The sequence below is a fragment of the Monodelphis domestica genome, chromosome X, assembly GCF_027887165.1.
Source record: "Monodelphis domestica isolate mMonDom1 chromosome X, mMonDom1.pri, whole genome shotgun sequence".
NCBI lineage: Eukaryota > Metazoa > Chordata > Mammalia > Didelphimorphia > Didelphidae > Monodelphis > Monodelphis domestica.
The window spans coordinates 68,917,999-68,939,167 of record NC_077235.1 but is presented as its reverse complement, the minus strand read 5'-3'; the positions used below and the strand labels follow the sequence as shown (position 1 = coordinate 68,939,167).

Genomic DNA, 21,169 nt, shown 5'->3' with positions numbered 1-21,169 from the left:
GCTCATATACCCATTTTGACTTTATCTTGGTATAGGGAGTGAGATCTTGTTCTATGTCTAATTTTTGCCATACCTCTTTCCAATTTCCCAAGTAGTTTTTGTCAAATAATGAATTCTTATCCCAAAATCTGGGATCTTTGGGTTTATCAAACACTAGATTGCTAAGATAATTTACTCCTCTTTTCCATTGATCCACCTTTCTATTTTTTTAGCCAGTACTAGTTTGTTTTCATGATTCTCCTCATTTTACTTGATTTTATTTATTTGTTTGTTTATTTATTTATTTTTATTGAAACTCTTACCTTCCGTCTTGGAATCAATACTGTGTATTGGTTCCAAGGCAGAAGAGTGGTAAAGGCTAGGGAATGGGGGTTAAGTGACTTGCCCAGGGTCACCCAGCTGGGAAGTGTCTGAGGTCAGATTTGAACCTAGGACCTCCCATCTCTAGGCCTGGCTCTCAATCCCCTGAGCTACCCAGCTGCCCCCACTTCATTCATTTTAAATAAGAGGAAAGAGGTCCAGAGATCTGTCCCCAGTCCCCATCTTCGCACCCCTCTAACCCTTTCCCCCACTCAAAAGGTCAAACCAACAATTAACTAGTAGTAGAATTTAGGTTGCCTGAATTTTTTTTAAAAAGGATACTGAAATACGAAGTGTTCCTAGGAAGTCAAATTCATCAAGTTTCGCATCATCTTAATTATTCTTGAATTTCTCACTTGTCAGGAAATCAGGAAGACTTTAGAAAAAGGGAATATACTTTTCCAGATTTAAGTCACCCTAATAAGAATAATTATGATCCCAATGCTCATCAATATGGCGTTATTTCATATTGTCATCCAATATAATACATTTCCAGTGCATTTTGAAACCAGATGCAATGTTCAAATAAACCAGTGATGTCATCTGGTATTGTTACCACCAATGTAGCTTGCAACTCTTTGACTTAGTGTTCTTTGAGAGTTGCTTGTTCTGTTAGAAGAAAATTAAATCCCAAGTAACCCTAGTGGCAACTGTCTACAAACTTAATGAGGACAGCATAAGCAGAAAGACCTGGGGGGAGGGGGGGCTTTTCAGAGCTCAAATGCCTGCCAGGAACAAGAGCTATCTCCACACCATAACATAGTATCTGAGTAAGACTCTATAGAATGATATAGAGCCCCAAATTGGATAATAAAATGCTTGAGGTTTATCTGAATTTTCTAGTCAAGTGATGATTCTCACCTTCATAGTTCCAGTAAAACTCCAATTATTAGAAGGAGACTCTGTCAGCTGACTTCCTTTCTGCCCAGATTTTGACACCAGCCTCTCAAGACTGTGGAGGGAGACCATCCTCTCTTCTGGTACAGGTACACTATCTTTTGCATTGCTACAGCCTCTGAATGGTTATCCCAAGTGGAAAAAGTCCCTAGTTGTGGCTGTGATCCTCAATTCATGGTAGAGTATCGAGGACACAGCAAGCATGAGTTTGTTGAAATAAACTAAATTATACCCAGAAAAAGAAATTGTCTCACCTATTACTTGCTGTTTCGGTTTACAGGAACCAGGTTATTGGGTCTCTCTTTCAGTAGTGAGTCAAATTTAAAATATAAGAACTATTGTCTCAAGGCAGATTCCTTAAACTAAAGAGAAAAAGGAGAAAATCCAAAAAGTTAGTTACATAAATCCAATCATCTCAAACATGATTTTGGTTCAAAATTTGTAAACAGAAGTAGAAATGTCCCTATATCAAATCATATGTTGTATCAGGTTTCAATCTTTTTCAACAAGTTATCATATACTTACTGAAGAAATTCCAAATTGTTCCAAATAGTTGATTTCTATGCCTATGCCTAGAACTGAAAAATGAAATTGACCAATAAAATATATAGGATTGCTTTTTTGTTCCAACCTTTACCAATATCCAGAACATCAAATAAATTCACCCAAAATTTAATTCTCTGCTGAAAAGAAAACTTACAGATAAGTACCTATTATACCTTTAAGCATTTATAAATTATCAGTTAAATCCTTCCAACTCAAACCTTTCTGTAAACACTTTTAGAAACATCATTAGAGGGGACATGTAGGTAGTTAAATGGATAGAGAGCTAGGCCTGGAGACAGGAGGGCTTGGGTTCAAATATGGCCTCAGATATCCTCCTAGCTCAGGGACTTTGGGTGAACAACTTAACCCCAAATGCCTAGCCCGTGCGGCTCTTTTGTCTTGCAGCTAATACTCAGTATCAATTCTAAGACCAAAGGTAAAGGTTTTTTTTTTTAAAAAAAGGAAACAATCCATTACGTCATCAGATATCTAATTGGAGGAAAGGTTAGGGACTTTACAATGGGAGGAGCAGAGTGAATAGGGACAATTCTCTGAATTCAGAATTTCCTCAAAGTGTCTCTATTCAGTCAATGGGCATGGAAACAATAACTGACCATTATGGGGCCAGTTTTCAGATAATACATACCGGCTGCTTGAAATGTACAATTGTGAGAAAACTCTTTGTATCAATCTTCGGATCTGACCAAGTTTCTGGTCAGCATAACCTAGATCAGTGATGGAGAACCTTTAAGAGATGGAGTACCAGGCAGAACTCCTCCCTAAGCCACAGACCTAGGGCTGTGCCTGCCCCCACAGAGACTGAGTGCTATGCCCCACCCATCCACCTTTCCCCACTTTCCCTTACCCCAGACAAGGGAGGGAGGAAGTGCTCCCATTGGTCTGCTAGGCGGAGGGACAAATGATGAGACGTAAATGTGGAAGGGGGAGGACAGTGGCCCCAGCACTCCACTACCCTCCAGCTCTGTGCCACACTGTAAGCTGTGCTCCTCTCCAACCCCACCATGGGAATCACCTTCACCACAGACTCAACAGGCTGCCATCTGCGCCTCACCCTCATGCCGCATGTGAGGCCCCCCACACCCCAGCACCTAGGCAGAGGAGGGAGATATCACTCTCATTGGCTGCTGGGCAGTGTTGGGGGATGTGAGGAATGTCCTCAGGCACATGGAGTTCCTCTGGTTTTCTAGTAAGAAACTGGCTGATGATTGCTGGTTTGCCCACAAACAGGGCTCTGCATGCCCGTTTTGGCACCTATGCCATAGGTTCACTATCACTGACTTAGAGCCAGAGTTCAGGGTCTTGAAACAGCAGGTATAGATAGAAAAGAGATCTAGATTCAAACAATACAATAAGGTTTTCTCACAATTCCTACAATTGAATTGTTTTCTCACAAGTCAGAAATTAGACTAGACCCATGATTGAATAGAATAGAAAGGGAACTGAACTAGTTCCAGAATTGAGTCACAAGATGGAGTCAGTGTGGTTCATATTTACTGTCCTAATCCCCTCAGTTCCTTCATTACTTCTCCCCTATACTTCAAAACCCATCTTCTATATCTTCACTTGTCCTTGCTGCTTTTGTTATGGTCTTTGCTAAGGAGGTGTCCTTCTTACTGGCAAAGCTAGCTCTCCTATTGGTGCCCTTAATCCCGTCTCCTTCAATCTTCTTATCTGAAGCCTCTTTCCCTACTCCCTACAAACAGGTTCAGATCTCCCTCATCCTTAAAACAAACCTACAATCTGACTTTTCAATCTTATTAAGTAAAATGCCTTTATCCTTGCTTTCACTGTGAAATTCCTAAGAAAAGTTAGGCCTCTACTTCACTATTTCCCCTTCAATACTGAAATTTAGATTCTAATCCTATCACTTTAAAAATCAAGCAAAGTACCTACTAGTTGCTGGACTCAGGATGGAAATAAATCAGTCCCTTCCCTCAAGGAGTTTACATTCTATCAGAGAAAGCCCAACAGTAGAAAAGAGCCACACAAATTTGGCCAATTAGTCTGGAAAACCACTTAGAAATATGTGGGAAAAAAAGCATCAAACTGTTAATACACTTTAACTCAGCAACTGCACTCCTGGACATATGACCCAAGAAGGTTGAAAACAGGAAACAGCATCATATATTTGGCATTCCCAGGCACAAACCACAAATTAGGCCACCTTCCCACCAGGATCCTGATCTCTGCCCACCTACAATCTCCTGGGGCTCTGACAGGGAAGCTATTGTCTTCTCTGGGCTTGAGTCACTTCCCTTCCTGTCCAGGAGCTCTATACTGTGCTGCCTTAACTCCAGACATCACTTCCACCTTAGTATTCTTTCTAGCCACCCCATCCTCCTTTTATGCTCTAGCATCTCCCATTAGAATGTAAACTCCTTGAAGGCAAGGACTCTCTCCCTCACTTGTATTTGTCATATACCACAGAGATTGGCACATGCTAGGTACTTAATAGAAATTTTGGCATCTATAGGAATACATAGATAATATCTACAGATATAAAGAAAAATATTGAGAGCATCATATTTTGTGGTAGCAATATAATTGGCCAGCAAAATGGGTGCCTATCAATTTGGGAATTGTAGAACATATCATGGTGTATAAAAGTAAAGTAACATTGAAAGACATGATAAATTAGTCCAAAGAAATAAGGAAGCACACAAAGTAATCAGCAGAAAGCAGAACAAAAAGCAGAACGGAAAGAACAATATATAAAATGACTATAATAATTTGAAAAAAAAAGGCAACTTAACTCAGATTAATTGCAGTGTCAATTATAGTTCCAGAAAAAATGATAATAAAATAGTTGACTCCTCTTGATAGCTAAATTGGTACACCATACAGGTCATCACTCTGGGAGTTCAAAGGGAAGGGGAGAAGAAGTATCAATAAATGGCTAGTGACCAACACTTAGTAGATAGATTTTTCTTCACTGACCATTTAGTACCAGCTATTCTCTACTCTCTTCATAACACAGTTCTCTTTTAGTCCTTCTATTGTCTGATCACTTCCTTCCCAGTTGCTTATGCTGGGTCACTTAACAGCTCCTCTACCCCAAACTCTGACCCTACCTTCCTACACTTTCCCTTGGTAATCTCATATAGGTTCAATCACTTCCAAATCAGTGATGATTTCTCTTGAACCCTAGGCTTGTGTCAACAGCTGCCTGCTAGATATCACTGCCTACGTGTCCTAGAGACAACACAAATTCAGCATGCCCCCAAACTGAATGAATCTTTCTTGCTTCCTCATATGACCTCTCTTTTGCCCTACCTTCCTGTTTCTGTTGAAGGTACCACAATGGTTCAAGACACCCAGACTCATTAACACTCTCCATTCTTTCTTCTCACTTTACATCTAATCAGCTATTAAGTCCTACCAATACCACCCACTATCAGCTCTCAAAATCATTCTTTCTCTCCTTTCGTATACATGGCTGCCACTGGGTTTGGACCCTCACCCTCTCTTGCCAGGCCTGTTGTAGTAGTCTCCTGAGTGATTTCCCTATTCTGATCGATCTTTCAAATAGCTTTGAAAATAACCATGCCAGGGCACATACCGCTTTATAAGACACCTGATCATTTTAATTCCCTGTTCAAAAAATGTAAGAGCCGTGATAATTGATACATAATCAAAGGATAGGAACAGGAAAATTTCAGGAGGAAATGAAAGCTATTCACATGAAAAATGATCCAAATCACTAATAATTAGAGAAATTAAAATGAAAACTCTGAGATTCTACCCCCTCACACATGTCAAATTGGCAGAGCTGACAAAAAAAGGGAAATGACAAAGGCAGGAAGTAGTGTTGTGGAACTTTGGAACAGTTTTGGTGGAATTGTGAACTGGTGCAACCATTCTGGAAAGCAACTTGAAAGGGAAAGGATAAGGCCAGTGCAGGAATTTGTTTTGCTTGACTAAATAGGTTTAAGAGTTTTGCTTTTCTTGCTTTCTCAATGGGAGAAGTAGGGAGGGATGGAATTTATTATATATAATTTTGAAAAAGCAAATGGCATGAAATGGAGACTCAGTTTCTCACACAATCCTTTTTTCCACGTTCTGCTGTATTTGTGTGTTCAGTTTCAGAATGAAAACATTTTTTAAGAAAACCACCAAATCCCTCAGCCTCAATACTTCAAGATCTTATATATCTTTGCAGCCAAACTACACTTGTAGCTAGTTGCTATATTCTCTGCATGTTCCACTTTGCATATATGTACATTTGCCCAAGCTATCATCTGCCATGTTAAGAATACATTTCCCTCTTCAACCCTTTTCTTTATCAATTCTCAAATGCTCCTGAAAGTTAAGGTTAATATTCTCTCCTTCCTCAGAGCACCTAGCAGTTCCTTATCTTTGGCCATGATGCATCCCTTCCAGGTAGAATGTAAGCTCCTGTAGAGCAGAGAGCAGCTACAATGAAAAAAAAAAACCTCACCTTCCATCTTGGAATCAATATTGTGTATTGGTTACAAGGCAGAAGAGTGGCGAGGGCTGGGCAATGGGGGTCAAGTGACTTGCCCAGGGTCACCCAGCTGAGAAGTGTCTGAGGCCAGATTTGAACCCAGGACCTCCCATGTCTAGGCCTGGTTCTCAATCCACTGAGCCACCCAGCTGTCCCCAGCAGCTATAATTTTTGCATTTGCCTTGCTAGTACCCCCAAGCAGCTTGTTGATTGACTGAAATGGATAAGTTTGAAAGCAAGCATGAGAGAACACTCAAGATTAAAGGGATTTTTGAGGTAAATCAAATTATTTCCTAAAAAGCCCTTTACCTTGTGAAGGAGACCCGAAATCCTCTTCAGAGATGACAATTTCTACCTTCTCATTTGCAACCAATTCAGCCTTCTGATGGAGTTCAGAGCCAGTGGCTAATACTGGACTAACTTGACTGCTTGTGTTAACTGACTTCTGACAAGTTTTCTGTTTTCTCCTAAACACAATTTCTGAGTTAAATCTTGGTCTTGCCGAATCAAATATCAAGCAACAGTTGTGTACCCTTGCTGAAGAATTAAACAGTAACTTCAACATTAACTAAAGGTCTTCCACAAAGTTTACTTTGTAATAACAGTTGGCATAGTCAGTTCCTCAACAAGCATTTACCAGATGCCTACTACATGCCAGATAGTGGAGATGAAGTACAAAGAATGGAATGATTCCTGTTCTCAACAAGTAGACCCCGTGTGCTGAAGGGTCTGCGAAGATGCTCCTCCCTCTCTCAACCCCAAATTTCCCCAGATGCCAAGGCTACCACATACAGGATTCACATTGTTTCTCTTCAGGCACTGCTTTGCAAAACTTCCTCTAGAAATACAGATAAAATTGGGAGGGGAAACCGTTCTTGTAATTAATTCAGCCTTGGATTCTGTGGTCCAGACAAGCTGCCTGCTTGATGTTCTCTCCCACACACCAAATTCCATCATCTCCTTTCCATGCTTTGGAGACAGGCTGCCTTCTTGTCTAGACAAAAGAGCACCTCAGTTTCCTAGAATCTCTAGTTTCCTTCAACTTTTAGTTTAAACACTTACGCGTGCACGCATGCACGCACACACACACACACACACACACACACACACACACTCAATCTTTCTTCCCTCAAGGAGAATGTAATAAATTCTTCAAGGCAAGGGAATATTTAATTTTTAACTTTGGTTCCCCATCTCCTAACACAGTTCCTGGAATAAGGTGTTTAAAATGCCAGCTAATACTGGATTAAATTAGTTCTTCCAAATATTTTCCTTCCATGACAGTCACTGGAGAAGTATACCATAGAAAAAAGTAATTGAAGACATGGGGTTTTTAACTGGCGGGACTGAAGAGGGGATTAAAAATAAAATTTGGAATACTAATCAGTAAGGAGGGCGACAAACTGCCTTTTTTATTTGTAGACACTCCACATTTAAGTAAAGATTTGTGCTGCCTGAATTAGGGGAAATGACATAGATTGAACATAGCTTATTGAATAATTGCTAAAGTAATTTAAAAAATACTTACAGGGAAGCTAGGTGGCTCAATGAGTAGAGAGCCAGACCTGGAGACAGAAGAGCCTGGGTTCAAATCTAGCCTCAAACACTTCCTAGCAGTGAGGCCATGGAAAAGTTAAGTACAGTTAAGTGAACTGTAATTGCCTAGCCTTTACCATTCTTCTGCTTTGGGATTAATACCAAGTATCTCTTTTAAGACAGAAGGTAAGGGCTTTTAAAGAATAAAACAATATTTATATAAGCTTAGAGTCAAAAGAATTTCTAGATTGTTGCTAATTTATAATTATGATAATAAAAGCATATAGATTTATACTGAGACTATAGTATGAATAAAAATTTAAGCAAATAAAAATAATATATAGATTATACAACATCCTCTAATTTTATAAACAATATTAATTAAAGCTCTTAAGGATTCACAAAACAATCATTTCAGTGAATTTCTGATTCACAATTTTTAAAAAGTTCTCTTATTTCCAAAAAATGACAGAATAGAAACTGTCAACTTGAAATCTAGAAAACTCCCAAGTTTAGTTAGCTTGAAAGCTAAAGTTTGATTTTGTCACATGAGAATTCCTCCCTGAGGGGAAATCCCAGCTTCTAGTTTCAGACTAACAATAGACCTTGGAGTACTTTAGGTGGAGCTAGCAGACTCAATTAGATGTTAAATACCCTTTTGTCCTAGTAGATTCTCCCATTATGTCAAAGCCTTTCTTTTCTCAGGCAGCTCAGTCCTTGGGCTGGATCTTTCTCTTTTATGTCCATTGTAAAGCAATCAGGCTCTCCCTAATAATCCTTTCTAGAACTCATTTCTTTGTAGTCATTGTAAATCTAATCACCATACTCTCCAGGACACAGTTCCCCAGGAGGTATATAAATTCCCTAGGTTTCATGGTTCCTAGAAGCTATCATCTCTCAGGTGATTTCTCCCAGGGATACTATCCCCAGAGTCCAGGGTGTAGACCCGGTAGAGATTTTGGCTGGCCTAATATTGGACTTATCCATCTCCTAATTAAAGACATGGTTTTTCTGACTATTTAATAGTTCTGTGTTTTTTCCAGTTTAATAATACAAATATTTTTCAACTGCTGAAAACCAGAATTTAGTTAATAAATAGGAATAAACTTCTTGATGATCTAACAAGTAGATATCTAAACAATATCTGGGAGAGAGTGAGGTAAAGGGGAGGCAACATAAGCACAGTATGAACATTACTTATATGTATACCTGTGTGTGTAAATACCTATATAATCCACCCACTCATACACACACACGCACACATATGCATTTGTAAGAAATATAATGCTACATCTAAACATAAAGATCCCATTATATATAAAAACACAAACATAATATCTCTACACAATTACATTACATAGTGCCTGATACTGGATAGCATCTGCCTCTGCTTGTTAACAAAAACAAAAAAGATAATCAGCTAGAGTAGACAAGATAGCCTCAAAAAGCCCCAATTAAGGCCATACAGTTTATAGAACATCCTTCACGGCCCCTCCTAGTGCAGAATCTATAACCTGGCTATAATGCACACCTGATCTACTGCTATCAAAATTTTTGCTACTGGAAGCACAGATTTTTCATTATGAGGGGATAATAACTTGCCGAAAGATAAGCATCTTCTGGATAACAGGTAGCAAAGAGGCCTCTGCCTTCCTCCACACACAGAGTGGAATGGCTTGTTTTCAACTGTCTTGAGTAGTTTGTTGACAGATAAGCACCAGGATTTGTTCTTAATTCAATTAAAGAATGGGGTTGAATTGCAAGTTAATTCAATTGGAGTGGGCTATTTCAAACTCAATATGAAATTCTCCCTTTAAAATCCAAGGCTGATCTTGGGGCACCAAGAAAAAGAAAAAGGGTGCAGGCTAGTGTTAAGTTCTCACAATTTCCCCCTCTGATTCATTGGGGGACATACTAGTCTCCCCAGTGACTCATTCCATATATGATATATTTCAGGATTGTCTCACCAGGATACTTATCTACCTATGTTTGGGTGTTTCTTAACATGAGAAAAAAATGATTGGTAGCTACATTGACAAGGAGTCATTAGGGGGCATTCCCCTTTTCTGTCACAAGGATTTTACAATAAAAATAAAACATCAAAGCATAGGAAGGACAGAAGTAGATGGAGGGTTCATAGTTCAGTTCATTATATCCAAAGGATCACTCAGAGTCTCATGATTTACTGTCTGATTTCTGGAGATATCTTCTCTTGCTGCCATCTTTTTAGTCCATCCAGAATCAAGATAGTTTTCACATCATTTTCTCTGGAAGATCCATTTTCCTAGTCCAGGTTCCTAGCAATATCTTTCCCTAAAATTGCTTAATAGAAAAAAAATCTTAATCTATTGACCTTTAGGATAACTTTACAATCCCCCCTCAGGAGGATAAGATACATCCCAGGATCTAACTCTATATACAAACATCTACATAACTTAATGGTAACACAAGAGAATGTCCCAACATAATACATATTCTTTTACAACAATAGTAGATTTGGTATAGGATATATGGCTAGGTAATCATTTAAGAATGCATTAAAAAATCACCCAAATAATAAATGAATTACCTTTCCCAAAGATAAGAGAGAGAAAAAAATTATATATATATATATATATATATATATATATATATATGAATTATAACAAGTCCCTTGTAGTTATCTGCTAAGAATATAGGTCAGATGAAACAAAAATGCAGTTGCCCACTATCTGCCGTGACTAAAGAAAGTTGCCATACCAAAGAAAAAGAGGGACAGAAGTATGATGAAAGGGGAAATGTGATCCCCTTGTCTGATTTCTATTCTTTAAAGGAGCCATAAAGATAGCAAGCTAGAGTCAGAGCTAAGTGAGAATATAGTCTCCTCAAAAGGAGATGTCCTATCATGGTAAGTCAGAAGAGTCTTCCTTAGAGTCTTTGCTAGGCAGTCATTCTTCTGAAACTTCTCCTGAGACATCTTTCCCCATCTTAGGGCCAACATATATATCACTCCTGCAGGGGCTTCTGAAAGCTGTGATCATCTGCTTATTATCATTGATCAGTACCTTATTAATGTGTGAGAAAAATTACCTCCTCCCCTTTTGATGTCACAGATGTGATGACATCTGGCATCAGCCTGCATAGAGGTTTTAGCCTGAGTACCAGAGTTTTAGCATATAACATCACAATTGAGGGTGGAACCAAGGGGTATATTAGTCCTCAGCCAGGAAGATCAAGATCTTTTCTGTTTAAGTGTTTGGACTAACTGACATGGGCACTGTACCCCAGAAACCCAGGCGAACTATTGTCAAGGGAATTCCCTTGTTGTTTTCCTGACTCTGAGCCTAAAAACACCCAATGACCCCACCTAGGGTCCTGAGATGACTATCTTCCTTTGATCGTCCTCTAGATGGTCAGAAAGATGCACCTTCAGACCACACCTCGATCCTATCGGACATCTGTTTGTCCCTTAAAACTAAGGAATCTTTATGTCCCCAGGCAGACCCCAGTATGATCACCCCACCTCATGCCTGAGTGACTAACTGTTGTGAAGAATGTATAAAATCCCCAGAACCGATGTCATCAGGGGAAACAACCTTTCCTTTCATGCTGTCCTCCCAGGGAACTGCTCCCCATCTTGCTGTTCTACCTTGCTATCCTCCTGGCCACTCTCAACATTACTTTCTAAATTAATAAATCTCTTTTTGTTTTTAACTAAGTTTTGGACTCATTGCATGCTTGCAAAAGGCATCCTTCCCAAACCCCAAAGGGTATCCTTCCATGCCCATAACAGTAACTCGGGTCCCTGCTCTTTTGCCAGCTAAATGGAGACGCCATATTTAGGGTAAACTCTCTTAAGGTCAACCTACCTCCAGCTTCTCGCTCTCCTCCTTTCTGTCAATCAACCATAATAGACCACTAAAAATCTATAGCCAGACTCTCATTTTTTAATCCTATCATTAGTACTCCCTTTGTAGTTTATCTGGAATTAAATTCCAACATCAGTTATAATCCCATAAGATTTAATCACCAAGACTTCTAGGGGTTGTTAGATCTAAAATAGTTTTGAGTGCTAATTAGTTGTAGATAAGAGAGTGGGAGCCATAAACTGTGGTAATTAAAATGTTTGGGAGCAAGGGAAATATATATATATATCAATTATGACTACTGAAATATGTTTTCTACTGTGTCTTGGGTTTATATAAATATAAGATGGTCGCCAGGGAATATATTCCCAATTTATGAATATGCCCAAACCAACTGGGTTTTATTTTTTTTCTTATTTTTTTTTAAAACCCTTACCTTCCATCTTGGAGTCAATACTGTGTATTGGCTCCAAGGCAGAAGAGTGGTAAGGGCTAGGCAATGGGGGTCAAGTGACTTGCCCAGGGTCACACAGCTAGGAAGTGGCTGAGGCCAGATTTGAATCTAGGACCTCCCCTCTCTAGGGCTGACTCTTAATCCACTGAGCTACCCAGCTGCCCCCCCAACTGGGTTTTATAGAGAAATTTAATTTATAATACACTGATTAATCAATAGAAAAAGAGAGAAAGTAAGAAAGGAATAAGAATGAATAAATCAGTCAGTTGGTTTTATCACTCACCCAAGATCTCTCTAGGTAAGGCTTCTCATGCCAACCTCAGGCTCCACCTTCAAGAGAGCCTCCTTTCAGGAAATGTTCCAGAGAATTCTCTTCCTGACTCCTCCTGAGTTCTCCTTCCACAGCCTCCTTCAAGACCTCTCCAGGAGCTCTCCCTCCAGGACCTCTCTCCTCTCAGACTCCTTCAGAGCAAAACCTCTCAGAGCAAAACCTCCTCCAGCAAAAACCTCCTCAGAGCGAAAAACTCTCCTCCTTCTGTCCTCAGACCCCACTATCTTTAAGGAAACCATCTAAGTTCCCTCCCCTCAGTTCTCACATCTACCAATCACTGTCAATGTCTCCCCTGTGCCAATGGTGGCTCTAGTTTAACCCAGGACCGCCCAGAGGTCTGTGGCTTTGCACATGTCTGTTGAAGGTCATATTCTCAAATAATTAAATCTTGATCTTTGCTGCAGCCCTTCCTAAATCCTGTTACCCTGAGCAGGGTGGAGATTGTATTTTCCAAGACCTGGTTCTGTCATTCCAAGTATTTCTATTGTATCAATTCTAAAATCAATCATGACTCAAAGAACTTCCTGTTCTATGCTTAAGCATAGGTCAAAACCCTTTCCATTGTTTAGCAAAAGTTTTCTGTCCTAAAGTAGTCTTAAGTAGGGAGGAGAAGGATCCTCCCATGCCAAGGGGTTTCACATTCCAATAGAGTTCTTACTATCAGTAGGAAATTTTTTCCAGTATGAAATTTCCCAATGGGGAAATTTCCAACATTCATAAGTCTAAGAAATTTTAAGGTTTACACAGGACTTAGCAAATGTTTATATATGAAGGTTGGAGTAGAGTTAGACAGAGAAGAAACTGACTCTGAGGTTTCTAATTTGAATGACTAGACTGGAAGAAGACTATTGTGATCAATAAGACTAGTTAGGAAACGGCATAATTTTATAGGGAAGATAATGAGCTCCGTTTTGGATATCTTGAATTTGATATGCCTATAGATCATCCTAAGAGCAACTAGGTGCCACAGTAGATAGAGTCTGGAGTCAGGAAGAGCTAAGTTCAAATCTGGCCACAGACACTTACTAAGTGTGTGACCATGGGCAAGCTGTTCAATCCTGCTTACCTTACTTTACTTATGTATCAAATGAGCTGGAGATAGAAATGGCAAACTATTCTAGTATCTTTGTCCAGATGATCCTAAATGGGGTCATGAAGAGTCAGATAAGACTGAAAAACAATGGAACAATAACAACAAATAGGTCATTCAGGTAAGATGTCCAACAAGCAGTTGGTGATATGGGACCAGAACTCTGGGGAAAGATTAGGGTGAAATACGTAGAACTGGGGAGCTATGTGTTACAGAAATGACAGAGAAAAGGACATAGGATATACACCCAAGCAAAGATGGACAAGAGATTGACTTGTGATACAACAAAAGATACTGTAAAGGAGTGGTTGGAGTGAAATAATGAGAACCAGAAAATCACAGTGCCATGAAAACCAAGAGTGTCTAGAAGGAAAAAATGGCCAACAGTAACAAAAGTCACTGAGAACTCAAGGATTAGGCCTGGAAAAAGAATTTCGTATTTAGGAGATGATGTTAAGATTGGAAACAAGAGTGTGAGGAAGTAGAAAACACTGAAGAGAGACAGATTTTTCTAGTTTGTCTATGAATAAATGAATGAAAATAATTCATTAAATGTTTACAGTGTGACAAATATCCACCTAATCATTGTGGACACAAATACAAATCAAAGATAGTACATTCATAGAGGCAGCTGGTGGTACAGTGAATAGAGTGCTAAACCTGAAACCAGGAAGTCTTGAATTTAAGTTTGGCCTTGGATATTTACTAGCTATGTGACCCTAAAGCTTTATTTCAGCCCAATATAAAATGGTGATAGTAAAAACATCTACCTCACAGGGTTGTTATGAGGATCAAATGAGATAATATTTGTAAAAAGTGCAGTGTCTGGATTACAGCTGCTATATATTTATTCCTTTCCCCTCTCCTTTAAATTATTTTTATAAATTTCTGAATTTAACAAACACCAAATAAAAAAATTCCATTTCCATTTATCAAGTAGAACAGAAAAAGAGCATTATACAGGAAACTAAGATTTTCTATTATTTACATATAGCTTGCCTTTCCTTTTAGGTTCACAATAGATTAAATATATAATTTTGTCATTTTCAAAAGCCATTCTATTTGTCTGTGTTCCCTTTTTGTTGTCTTCAAAATTTTTTTCTCTTTTTTCTTTCTGTTTTTCTCCTTCTTTGTCTCTCTTTTGTAATTCTATCATTGGTTTTCTTGTCAAAGGAAAAACCATCATAAACAAATATGGATAGTCAGGCAAAACGAATTGGTCAGCTGACCATATTAAAAATATGCCTCAGTTTGTACCTTGAATCTCTTACCTCTCTGTTAGGAGATGGGTAGCATATGTCATCATCAATCCTTTAGAATCATAATGGATCATTTCATTGATCATCATCCCTAAGTCTTTCAAAACTTGTCTTTATAATGTTATCATATAAACTGTTCTCCTAGTTCTGCTCATCTAACTCTGCATTTGTTTAAACGAGACTTCCCAATTTTCTCTAAAACCATCTCTCTCATCATTTTAGAGGAAAATAATATTCTCTTATAATCCTATACCATAATGTATTCAACTTTTCTCTAATCGAAGAACATTCCTTTAGTTTCCAGTTCTTTGCTACCATAAAAAGAGCTGCTTTAAGTAGTTTTTGAATATATATGTATGTATATATATATATACATTTCCCTTTATTCTGATCTCTTTGGGGTATATGCCCCAGTAGTGATATCACTGCACCAATATATCATATATATATGTATATACATATACACTTTAGGGATTTTTGAGGGGCATGGTTCCAAATTGCTTTTCAGAAAGGTTATATTAATTCATAGATCTATACAAATGTATTAGTGTATCTGTCTCCCTGTGACCCCTCTAACAAATGACACTTTTTCCTTTTTTATCATCTTTTTCAATCTGAAGAGTATGAGATAGAAACCCAGAGTTGTTTTAATTTTTTATTTCTACAATTTTTATTAACTTCAAGTTTATATTCCAATAAGAAGAGATAACACATACAGAACAGTGTTAGGGAGAGATATTTTGATATGGAAATTTACAGAGGTGGGAGTGGAACCAAAGGAATCTAGTGCATTCTCTACCAACAGACCTGGAACCTAAAATCAAATAGCAAGGCTTTTAATTAGGGCAGAATAGCAAAACTGGGAAACATCTTCTATACAAATAACTACCATCTCCCATAGATCCCTATATCACCTGGTGAGAAAGGACACATTTCTTGGACAATTCACATTCCTGAGATTGCATCCCAGTGGAACCATTTCTCACAACTTCATCTCCAAGTAAGTGGCAGTTACATTCTGCCTCCATAGTTTCTATTCCTCTCAACCACCGAAACTATCATTTTCCATTGTTCCGCCAAGATACTGTTTCATTCTCCTGCTAGCACTTCTTCCTCAAAGGGAATGTTATTACTTTTTTGTGAAACTGCATACCTGATATGCCTACGGATAATTAAAAAAATAGCACATTATTATCAGGGGCAAAATCACAACCTTATTTTATCTTATTCCATCCAAGAAGGATATGTGCTCTAAAAAATGATGATTATCTGATCAATAAGGTGATTGGGGACTAAAGAAGTCATTCTTTCTTTTCTTTTTTCTTTCAAGAAATGTTTCCAGAGAATTCTCCTCCTTCAGAGCCAGCCTTCTCTCCTGGTCCTCCAACAGAGCAACCTCCTCAGTCCTCCTTCAGAGCCACCTCGCTCAGAGCAAAACCTCCTTCTAGCAAAACCTCCCAGAGCAAAAAACTCTTCTCCCTCTGTCCTCAGACCCCGCTATCTTTAAGGAAACCATCTAAGTTCCCTCCCCTCAGTTCTCACATCTACCAATCACTGTTGATGTCTCCCCTGTGCCCATGGTGGCTCTAGTTTAACCCAGGACTGCCCAGAGGTCTGTGGCTTTGCACATGTCTTAGGGGAAGATAAAGTTGTAAACTCTTTGCTGAACAATGAAAAGTACTTAACCCATACTTATAATAAGGCAAAAAGTTCTTAAGCTGTGCTTATTTTTAGAACTAATACAGAGGGGTGCTAAGTACCTATAAAGGTCAGGCAACTTGTGAACTTACAAGGAGCAAAGAGGTGAAAACTTACTCAGAGATTCTAGTCTACTCTGGTGTGAATTACTCAAAAGATTAGTCTACTTGGGTTTGAACTAAGAATGGTCTTTCCTTTGAAAAACGTCTACTGTGATTGGTAGATATGAGAACTTAGGGGAGGAGACATAGGAGAAAATTCCCTTTAAAAGGAGAAGAGAAACTGAGAACAGGGGCAGTCTCTGGAGGCAGTCTCTTGACACAGTCTCTTAGGATACAGTCTCTTGAGACAGACTCTTGAAGACAGTCTGAGGGAGGCTGACTCTGGCTGGAACTCCCTCTGAGGAGACTCTGTCCCTCTGAATCCTTGCTTGGACAGATCTTTTGGTGAGTGATAAAAAACTGACTGATCCCTCTCCTCCTAGGCTGGCTCATGCCGGCCTAGGCTGGTATAGCCCTTTTCTCATTATTTCCTTTTTCTCTTTCTCTCTTTCTTTAATTCCTCATTGCATGAATTAAAATCTCTATAAAACCCAGTAGACTTGGGTATATTTCATAATTGGGAATATTTCCCTGGCGACCACCTTATATTTGATTTAAAACAAGACATTGTCTTGAAAAAATAGTTTCTGTGGTCACAATTTACTCATCCACTCTTTTATCTACTACAATTTAAGTCTTCCACTATTTTAACTCACTACTGTTTATGGCCTCAACTATTTTAATCATTACAGTGCCTATACTAACAAAATAGAGAGGGAGGAGATCAATGAATTAGGCTTGCAACTTAAAAATTTAGAAAAAGAACAAATTTTAAAAAACCAGATAAAAACTAAGTTGGAAATCCCAAAAATTAAAGGAGAAATTAATAAAATTGAAAGTAAAAGAACTATTGAACTAATAAATAAGCTTAGAATCTGGTACTTTGAAAAAACAAATAAAATAGATAAAGTTAATCTAATAAAAAAGAAAGAAGAGAATTAAATTAACAGTATCAAAGATGAAAAGGGTGATCTCACCTCTAATGTAGAGGAAAGTAAGATAATTATTAAGAACTACTTTGCTCAATTATATGGCAATAAATATGACAATTTAGGTGTATAAAAATAATTTAAGGGTTGTGATTTAAAATCTAAATTAATTGATTGCCAGGGAAAAATCCCAAATAAAATACCCAAGTCAGTCTGGAAATTTATGGTAATTTTAATTAATATATGTCAAGATAATTTTAGGGTTGTGACTTAAAATCTAGATTTAATTGATCACTGGGGAAAATCCCAAATAAAAGTCAGTCTGGAAATTTATGGTAATTTAATTAATATAGAGGGAAGGAATTTAAGGAGAAGGAGGTAAGAGGATATAGGATTCCTTCTGCCTGGCCTGTGCCAGGGGGAGTTTAAAATTCCCGCCTCTAGGTCTCTGAAGAAGATTAGAGGCTTCTAAAGGAGATAAAGTTGGAAAAGTAAAGGAGGAAACTCAGCCAGAAACTCACCACTGAACTGGACAAATAGCTTTTAGCCATGTTAAGATGGTGGAAGGCTCAGAATGCTGCTCTCAGCTAACCCTCCACTGCCAATAAGGGGCCAGTGAGAGCAAAAATTCCAAATATATAGACCTTTCACCCTTGTGTCTCTTCCTCTAAATTTTCACATCTACCAATCATATCAAAGGCTTTTCTCCAGGACTGCCCATACTTTTAGTTCTCATCTTCTTTGATTTGATTATATTTTTTGAGTTACTTAACACTTCTTTGTTAAATTCACCTTTTGTGAGTTACTTGACCCTTTTGTGATTAATTTAACCTTTATAGTTATTTAACATCTTTTTGTATTAAGATCTTAAAATAGACTTAACTTAAAGTTCTAGCTTCACTATAAGGTAAGAGTTAAGTACCTTCATTGTTACAATCAGGAAATAGCTAAATCCAATCTTCACATATAGAGGGAAGGATTTTTAAGGAGAAAGAGGGATGAAGGTATAGGATTTCTCCCTCCTGGCCTGTGCCAGGGGGAGTTCAAGATCTCTGCTGCTAGGTCTCTGAAGGAGATTAGAGGCTTCTAAGAGGATAAAGTTTGGAAAGTAAAGGAGAAAAACTCAGCCAGAAACTCACCACCAAACCAGACAATAGCTGTAGCCACACCAAGATGCCGAAAGGCCCAGCAAGCTGACACCAGCCACCTCTCCGCTGCCAAAGGTACTGGAGAGAGGAAGTGACACGAAATATATAGACCTTTTACTCTTGTGTCCCCTCCTCTAAATTTTCACATCTACCGATCATATCAGAGGCTTTTCTCCAGGACTGCCTATTCTTTATTTCTCATCTTCTTTGATTAGATAATATCTTTTGAGTTACTTAACACTTCTTTGTTAAGTTCACCTTTTGTTAGTTACTTAACCCTTAACCTTTGTGTGATTAATTTAACCTTTATTGTTACTTAACACCTTTTTAGTATTAAGTATTAGGTTAGTATTAAGATCTAAAAATAGACTTAGCTTAAGGTTCTAGCTTCACTATAAAGTAAGAACTAAGTACTTTCATTGTTCAATCAGGAGATTACAACTTTATCTTCACCATAAAATAAGATCTAAGTAGGGTGGAGTAATTTAAAGTTCACAGGTGAAATCGGTGAATATTTACAAAAATATACATTGCCTAGATTAACAAAAGAGGAAATAGAATACTTAAATAATCCCATCTTAGAAAAAGAAATTGAACAAAATATCAATGAACTTCCTAAGAAAAAATCCTCAGGGCCCAATGGATTCACAAGTGAATTCTATCAAACACTTAAAGGACAACTAATCCCAATACTATACAAATTATTTGACAAAATAAGCGAAGAAAGGAGTTTTACCAAATTATTTTTATGATAAAAATATAGTACTGATTCCAAAGCCAGGCAGACCAAAAACAGAGAAAGAAAACTACAGACCAAGCTCCTTAATGAACACAGGTGTGAAAATCTTAAATAGAATACTTGCATAAAGAGTCCAGCAAGTGATCACGAGGGTTATTCAGTATAATTAGGTGAGATTTATATCAGGAATGCAAGGATGGTTTAATATTAGGAAAACCATCCATATAATTGACCATATCAACAACCAAACCAAAAGAAATCATGTTTATCTCAATAGATGCAGAAAAAGCCTCTGACAAAATACAACACTCATTCCTACTGAAAACACTAGAAAGTATAGGAATAGAAGGGCCATTCCTCAAACTAATAAACAATATATATTTAAAACCATGCTCAAGTATCATCTGCAATTAGAGATAAGTTAGAAGCCTTCACAATAAGATCAGGAGTGAATCAAGGATTCCCATTATCACCTATATTATTTAACATTGTACTAGATATGCTAGCAGTAGCAATTAGAGAAGAAAAAGAAACTGAAGGGATTAAAGTAGGCAATGAGGAAACTAAACTATCACTCTTTTCAGATGATATGATGGTCTACTTAAAGAATCCTAGAAAATCAACTAAAAGACTAGTGAAAATAATTAACAACTTCATCAAAATTGCAGGGTACAAGATAAACCCACATAAATCATCAGCATCTCCATATATTTCCAACAAAACTCAGCGGCAAGAGTTAAAAAGAGAAAAACTCCTTTTAAAATCACTTTAGATAATGTAGGGTGTTTGGGAGTCTGACTGTAAAGATAGACACAGGAATTCTGTGAGCACAACACTTTTCACACAGTTAGGGCTGGATCTGGACAATTAGAAGGGCATTAATTGCTCCTGGATAGGATGAGCTAATGTGGTGGAAGTGATGGTCCTGCCTGAATTGGTCTGCTTGTTCAGTGCTATACCTATCAAGTTGCCAAAGGACTTTTTTTGTTAAATTGAAGGAAATTGTAGTGGAATTCATCTGGGGGAATAGGGGATCAGGAATGTCAGGGGAAATAATGGGGAGGGATGTGAGGAATGGGGGCCTAGCAGTGCCAGATCTTGAGATGTACTGTGGAACAGTGGTCATCAGAAGAGCATGGTGCTGGCCGGGAGAAAGAGGGGTGGATTGGTGGAGTGGATGCCTTCAGTAAGTTTGTGTTTGATGGGCACAGGGATCCCAGCTTTTGGGACAAGAACTCACTGTTTGATGGGAACTGCTGGGGAAAATCGGGTTTGGATCAACATCTTATACCCCATGCCTATGTGGATTCAGAATGGGTAAATGACTTTGATATAGGGAGTGAAATCATGGGTAAATTGGGTGAACGTGGAATAGTGTGCTTGTCAGATCAGGGAGGGGAGGGAATTTGGAACCAAGTAGGAGATGGAGAATACTGTAGAATGTGTAGTGTCAAAGAATGTGAAAATGTGAAGAATGTGAAATGTGACTTTGATATATCGACCTGAAAGGTTGTTGTACAAGCAAAACCAATGCAACCAGAGTTGTAGGGAAAGCAACAAAGTGGGAGAATATTTTTATGGCAAAACTTTCTGACAAAGTTTTGGTTTCCCAGGTGTATAGGGAACTAGATCAAGTTTACAGGGAATCAAGCCATTCCCCAATCAAAGAATGATCAGGGGACATGAATGGGCAGTTTTCACACAATGAGGTTGGGGCTATCAATGAGCACATGAAAAAGTGTTCTAAATC

The 21,169-nt window shown here is 38.2% G+C and overlaps 1 protein-coding gene across 1 annotated transcript in view; it reads right to left on the bottom strand.

Moving 5' to 3' along the window:
* Positions 1-6,948, bottom strand: part of LOC103100602 (transforming acidic coiled-coil-containing protein 3-like) — a 28,653-nt gene extending 21,705 nt beyond the window's left edge. The window contains exons 1-2 of the mRNA XM_007507084.3: positions 6,599-6,948; positions 1,512-1,619 (exon numbers count right to left, since the gene is read on the bottom strand). The gene's annotated coding sequence lies outside the window, so the exon portion shown is untranslated. The remainder of the gene's footprint in view (positions 1-1,511; positions 1,620-6,598) is intronic.
* Positions 6,949-21,169: the final 14,221 nt, after the last annotated feature.